General features: G+C 41.8%; 1 pseudogene; it reads left to right on the forward strand.

Moving 5' to 3' along the window:
- Nucleotides 1-4206: 4206 nt before the first annotated feature.
- Nucleotides 4207-4710, forward strand: LOC123807778 (annotated as a pseudogene).
- Nucleotides 4711-6954: the final 2244 nt, after the last annotated feature.

A 6954-nucleotide genomic window follows, 5' to 3' on the forward strand; every position in this document is an offset into this window, starting at 1 on the left:
AGCGGGGGAGCGAAGGCTACCTGGGCAGTAGGAGGTTGCTTCTCTTTTTCTCCAGGAACACGTGCTGGTGTGAACCTCTCCTCTCTGGCCCTCATGGTTCCTCTCTTCCCCTTCATTCAGCGTAACAAAGGGAAGGAAAGTTCCCGGAGAAGTGGAGAATGTGGACAGCAGACCTGAATCGGTCACAGCCAGGACACAGTTGGAAGAGAGCAGCCCTCTCCTACAAAGCCCTGCCATTCCGATTGGGTACCAGCGGCAGAGGGGAGCCAAGGGCAACAGGCGGGGCTGCAGGGCTGAGTGCTGCAGGGATCACCACCGAGTCCCAGGCAAATGCAATGTGGGCGGAGCTATTTCCTGGCCCTGCCCAACTTTCCCCGTAAAGTCTCTCATCACAAAGCACCCAGATGCCAGTTCCTAGAAAATCAGCTTTCCCCTCACCAGGACCCCAGGTTCCCAATTACCTCTTCTCCCTTTTTCACTATAAAAATTCCATCCAGAGATCCTATGTCAGTTACACGTTTATGGCACAACAATCATTTGCCCATGAGATTTTGAAAAACCATCTCTATCCCTCCAGTCGATGGATGTTTGTATCCTAAAGGACATCTGGTGTTCAACTCAAGAGGAAGTCTCATTTGTAATATGTGGGGGGTGGCACTTCTGAGCACTGGTTTTCATGGCACCAGACTCTCCCATTCGTCCAACTCTTGTTAGAAATTCAACATAATGAAATAAACATACTTTACCTCATTTAATCTTCACAAAATTGTGAAGTGAGCTTTGTTTTTGTTTTTTTATAAGAAACTGAAACTCAGAAAGGCCAAATGACTTGCCCAGAGCTCAGTAACCCCATGTTCCAAATGCTGTATAAGTTTTTGTGCTTTATTATATCAGACTTTTGAAAGCAAATATTCCAAGTATTAATTCTGAAAGCAAATGAAGAGTCTTTTCTCCATATGAAGTTAGAGTATGGGACTGTCATATCTAACAGAGCAGGTGCCTTTAAGCTGGGAAGATCTGAGCTTCATTCCCAGTTGACTGGTTCTGAGACTATGGGAAGGGGCTTTACGTGTTCTGAGAATCATTCTCACCTGTCCAGTGAAGAGTCATGGATGTTGAAATGACTTGCTGTATTTAAAAATCTCCCACCAGTAGATGCAGACCTTGTTTAATATTTCATATTTTTGAGGAGTGGAAAAACGCCCTACCTTTGGAAAGTTATACTTAGATTTCCAAAAATTGGAATCTGGGTCTGCCATCACAAGCTGTGTGCCTTTCCGCAACCCTTTTATACCAGTTTCTGAAGCTGTAACAATGGGAATGAAAGTAAGGCCTATTTCCTAGGGTTATGATGAGGAGGAAAAAAATGATCCAGCGAAAATGCTTGCAATAACGCCTGCAGCACTGTCAGCACTCAATTAATAATTTCTATTACTGTTACGCCAGTGGATAAATCAGAACAGAGAGAGCTATAGCTCAGAAAATGCTGGAGAAAGCTGCAGTGCAGAAAGGAGCTCTCCTCGCAGAAGAGCCCCCATTCGTGTGCAGGCACCCTGAACTAGAGTGTGCAGGGGGGTCAAGCGAGGAAAATCTGCAGAAGAGATCGGCGGTTGTTTATACACAGTGATGTGCCTGTTTCCCCCAGCTCCATTCATGTGGTGGCGGTTTTGTCTGCCAACTAAACTAGGCTTTTTGTCTGGGAGTTCAGCACTTCCAGAGCGGGAATCAGAACACTGAATGAGGTAAGGCCACATTCTTGATCTTGAGAGGTACAGGCTGTCTGCAGCATTCAGGGAAACTTGGCAGGACACAGGTCCTGCAAGCATGCACAGGTGCACTGGCCAGCCTCTCATTCTGGGAAGAACGAGCAGCGGAAAACAATCTGTATTAATCTGGACACCGATCCATTTAAACACCCGTTAGTCCGCACCGGACAGGTGAGAATGAGTCTCAGAATATTTGAAGGCCTTGAACTTGGCCTTCTAGATTTGAAGGGACAACCAAAGGCCAGAAGACATTTAGGAGACAGCAGTTACACAAAAGAAAAGAACTGAGAGAAGTGTATAGAACAACTCACACTGCAGGAAATGAAGCTGAAGGGAAAGGAGAGAAGGTTAAAGTATTGTAATTGATAACCACAAAGAGATTGAAGAAGAAAAAGAGGAGAGATCCTTGCAAAGTGATAAGAAGATTATAGTAGGCCTCTGTGGAAAAGGAGCAAATAAAATAAGAAAAAGTTTATGAAAATTAAAAGTCGAATAACAAAAGTTAAAAGAAAATGTCAAAAATGTTTGTCAAATTAGAGTAAAGGAAATGCTCCCAGAAAAAAAAGAAAAAAAAGGGGGGGGTGAATTTAGAATTTAGAGTATCAGTCCAAGATTCATCTAATCAGAATTATAGAGAAAAAAAGACAAAAATGGGGGAAATAATAAAGGCAATAATTGAAACAGATACACATCTTCAGATGGAACGGGGTCACCAAACACTGAATAAGATGAAGTCAATTCAACCTAGAGATAAAGAATGTGTGACTAATTTTATAAAACACTGTGTAAATGTTGTTAATCTTCAAAATATGAACGTAATATACAGAAGCTGGAATACGAAAAGCAGAAGCCCGGGGGGAAGAAGACACAGGAGAACATGTCCTGTCTACAGAGCAAGAGGGCAAGACATATTCCTAAATTTCATAGGTCAAATAATAAAGGGTTAGGGATACATTATATAGTGCTATTAATACAACCCATAAGTATGCTTAAATTTGTAAAATATTCTGTAAAAATTATAAAAAGGGAAGAAGCTGATATAGCTTAAATGAACTCAATCCCCCATCATTATAGCATGTAGCTGATGTTTAATGTTGATCAACCAAGAAATAGAAAAATGCATAATATTGAATTAGGGCCATAACCACCAAAAAAATAAATAAAATTTGAAAATATGGTCAAAATGATTAAGTCTAAAAAGAAGGACTTGAGGATGGGAATGGAAAGACAATTTAACATTTCAATTTATAATGTTATCCACTATGGAGCTTTTTGATATTCTTTATGGGGAACTAAATTTAGAATAAATAAACAAACACATGAATACAAAAATAATTGCAAGATTAATTGAAAAAGTTGGTATTCCAAATTTCAGTACTATTGCAATGCTATATGACACAAGGGCCAGCAGCTTTCTTTTAGGAAGGAATATGTACCATAGAAAATGGTGTAGACTTTTTCGGTCACACTGTCCTTGTCACAACCACTCAACTCCAGCCTTGTCACAGGAAAGCAGCAGAGGAAGCACATCATGAGTGGCCCAGCTGTGTTGTAATAAAATCTTACAAAGGACACTGAAATTTAAACCTTATATAATTTTCTCTTTATCAAGAAATAGTCTTTTTTTTTTTGGTGCTGTTTTTCAGATACTTAAAAGCATGAATCCCAACCTTAGCACACAGGCCACGTAAAAATGGACAGTGGGCTGGACTGACTTGTCTGCCACAGTTTGTTCTCACAGACAGTGGGAAGCAACTTCTCATCTGCCCTGTGTGATTTCCTGTGTCCCTCCTTGTGGGATGCAGCCGTTTTCAATGAGGAAGACGTTTCTCACATCGTGATGGACCACTCCTCTCTTAGTTCACAAACATGAGCCGGGTCACCCCAGAACCTAGGGGAACCACCTGAAGCCTGGCATTTCCTCTCTCTGGGATTGCTAAACCATGAGGACAACATAGGCCCAGGGCTCCCAGTGACCACCTGTGTGATCATAAAGGATGGCCTTCTTGAGAAGAACAAAGTGGTGGTTAATTGTGTATGTTAACTTGGCTAGGCCATGGTACCCAGTTTTTGGTCCAACACCAGTCTAGATGTCACTGTGACGGTACCTTAAATATGTGAGTGACAATGTGCTCACTAGACTTTAAGTAGATTATCTTCCATAATGTGGGTGGACCTCACCAGTCAGTTGAGGGCTTTAAAGTAAAAAGATTGAGATGCCCCCAAGGTAAAAGGAATTCCACCTCCACACTGTCTTCAGACTCAAACTGCATCATCAACTCTTCCCTGGGTCTCCAGCCTGGTGGCCTGCCTTGTAGAATTCTTAGTACATCTATCATCTATCTGTGTGTTTATCTATCTATCTATCTATCTATCTGTCTCCTATTGGTTCTTTTTCTCAGAGTACAGTCAAGAATAGAGGTGAGAGCTTTTCATGAAGATGGCACCCGAAGTGCAGAAGGAAGCCCCTACTACTCCTGAAGCTGAAGTGGAAGCCAAAGCAAAGGCTTTGAAGGCAAAGAAAGTGTTGCTGAAAGAAAGAAGAAGGAGAAAGAAGGAAGAAGAAGAAGGAGAAGAAGGAGAAGAAGAAGAAGATCTTTGTGTCATCCACTTTCCCCTAAGCCAAGACATTGCACCCCAGAAGCAACCTAAATTATCCTTGGAGGAGCCCCTCCAGGAGAAACAAGCTTGACCCCCCACCATCATCAAGTTGCCCCTGCCTCCCAAGGCAGCCACGAAAAAGATAGAAGACAACAGTACACTTGTGTTCACTGTGGATGTCAAGGGCAACAAGCACCAGATCAAACAGGCTGTGAAAAAGCTCTATGACATGGACGTGGCCAAGGCCAACACGCTGCTCAGGCCTGACGGAGAGAAGGCATATGTTCGACCGGCTCCCGACTGGGATGCCTTGGGTGCTGCCAGCAATATTGGGGTCATCTGAAATGAGTCCATCTGGCTAATCCTAAATACAAAAATTTTATATTATAAAAAAAAAGAATAGAAGGGAGAAAAGCATGCTTTTTCTTCTGTTTTATTGAGGTATAATTGACAAAATTGTAAGATATTTCAAGTGTCCATGGTGATGACTTGATATATGCAGACATTGTGAAAAGATGCCCCCAGGTCAGTAGTGAACACATCTATCACCTCACCTTTTGGGGGTTTGAACATTTAAGTTCAACTTCATTAACAAGCTTCAATTGTACAATATAGTGTTATAATCATAGTCACCATGTTATACATTAGATCCTAAGACCTTATTCAGCTAACAAGTACAAGTTCATACCCTGGGAACACCCTCTCCCTACCTGCCTCTGCTCCCCAGCCTCTGGCAACTGCCGTTTCACCACCAGTTTCTATGGGCGCGGCTTTATTTTCAGAGTCAGTATCTGTCTCTCTCTGTCTGACTTACCTCATGTAGCGCAATGCCCTCAAGGCTCATCCATGTGGCAAATGGCAAGCTTTCCTTTTTTCTCCCGGCTGAGTAACGTTGCACTGAGTGTATCCCACACCATCTTTATCCATTCATCAGTTGGTGGACACTTAGGTTGTTTCCGTATCTTGCTCATTTTGAATAATGCTGCGATGAATGTGGTTGTGAAAATATCTCTTTGAGATCCCATTTTATTTCCTTTAGATAAGTACCCAGAAATGGGATTGCTATATCATAGGGTAGTGCTAGTTTTTCTTTTTTGCGGGAACTTCATACTTTTTCTCCGTAGGGGCTGCACCAATTTACACTCCCACCAAAGTACAAAAGGGTTCCCTGGAGAAAAGGTATTCTTGGTGATAATTTTGAGTCAAATCATACAATTATGCAGCTTAAATATCCCTTGAATATCCCAGTTGGAGAACCTATACACGTTCTTTCTAAGAAAAATCGCATTTGTTTGATTTCTGTTACTTAAACAACTGAGGGGTTTTTGATTAATACATAATAACCCAAGCCAGAAAACAAAGTCACTAATGCTATTTTTGTTCTTTCAGAAATACTCCGGAAAGCACTGAAGGTGTCCAAGTCAGAGAACCACTCATGAGGGCAAAAATAACATTCATATACATAGACACCTACATAAACACAGCTTCGGTATTTGAAGCTGCCAAAAAATCCAACCTAGTATAACAGGTACCCCCAAGGCTTTAATACATGAGCATTGTTTCAATTCGTTCCTTTTCATAAGAAAGATTTTATTTCCCTAGTTGATCAGAGAGCACACTTGGGGAAAAATCTGTTGATATTCCCCTCGCTGAGTTTTAAATAGCCTGAGTGTGTGTGATATATCTTTTGTAGTGAGTACTTTAGAGAGAAAGCATTGCTTTTAAATCTCATGCGTGCCTCAAATGCAATATGAAATAAATTCCACCATGAATGAGCTCCTGCCTTGTCTAAAAACTGAATTGTAATATGCAAGATTTCTCCAAGACAGGCCATTTTTTGTGTGTGCTTTTAAAAGCAGCAAAACTAAGAGATTGATAAATTTAAATCTCTCTAGCAGACTTCACGTAAAGCAGTAAGTTTTTATCTCCATGCAGTTCTAGTAGCAAAAACACGAGTAATTCAATCTTATGTTTCCCAGGAACTCAATTCCACTCAATTAACAGGGTGTACTCGACTCGCGTAGGAAAGCTGCGGAGAAGAAGAACGAGGTGCTACAACAACTTTGGGTCTGCCCTCCCGGACTTGGTATTTAATCCCCGAGATAAACCTATTTTCAGGGAGTGGTCTCTGTATGTTTCCATGTTGTTTCCAGCATGCTTTGAAGCAGCCAGGTTGTCAGGAAAAACTCCAGATCCATCAAAGCTCTGTTCCACTGCTCACTGCTGCGGGGAATCAAGCGCCAGTTTCGTCTGTGATTGCATCACCCCTCAAGGGCGAGGGGTGTGGTTTGATCTCGAAAGGAACATCTCCGCTTCCCTAGAGGTCCTTCTCCAACTCAACAGCAGGATCAGCTCTCACTTATTGAGCACATACTACACGTCAAGCACTTAAGCAGTTTCCCATCCACCACCTCTTTTAACTCACAGTATCATCTCATCAACAGAGGTCATTTTATTTCCAGCTTAAAGGGCCTGAAGATCAGCGAGATTGATTAACTGAACTCTCAGGTCGCAGCGTTCTTAAACAAAGGAGCCAAATTCAAACCTTAAGCTGTCCGTCCTCAAAACCATCTTCTTTCCACACAAT

This window comes from Phyllostomus hastatus, unplaced genomic scaffold (assembly GCF_019186645.2).
Source record: "Phyllostomus hastatus isolate PE091 unplaced genomic scaffold, TTU_PhHast_1.1 phas_scaffold_46, whole genome shotgun sequence".
NCBI lineage: Eukaryota > Metazoa > Chordata > Mammalia > Chiroptera > Phyllostomidae > Phyllostomus > Phyllostomus hastatus.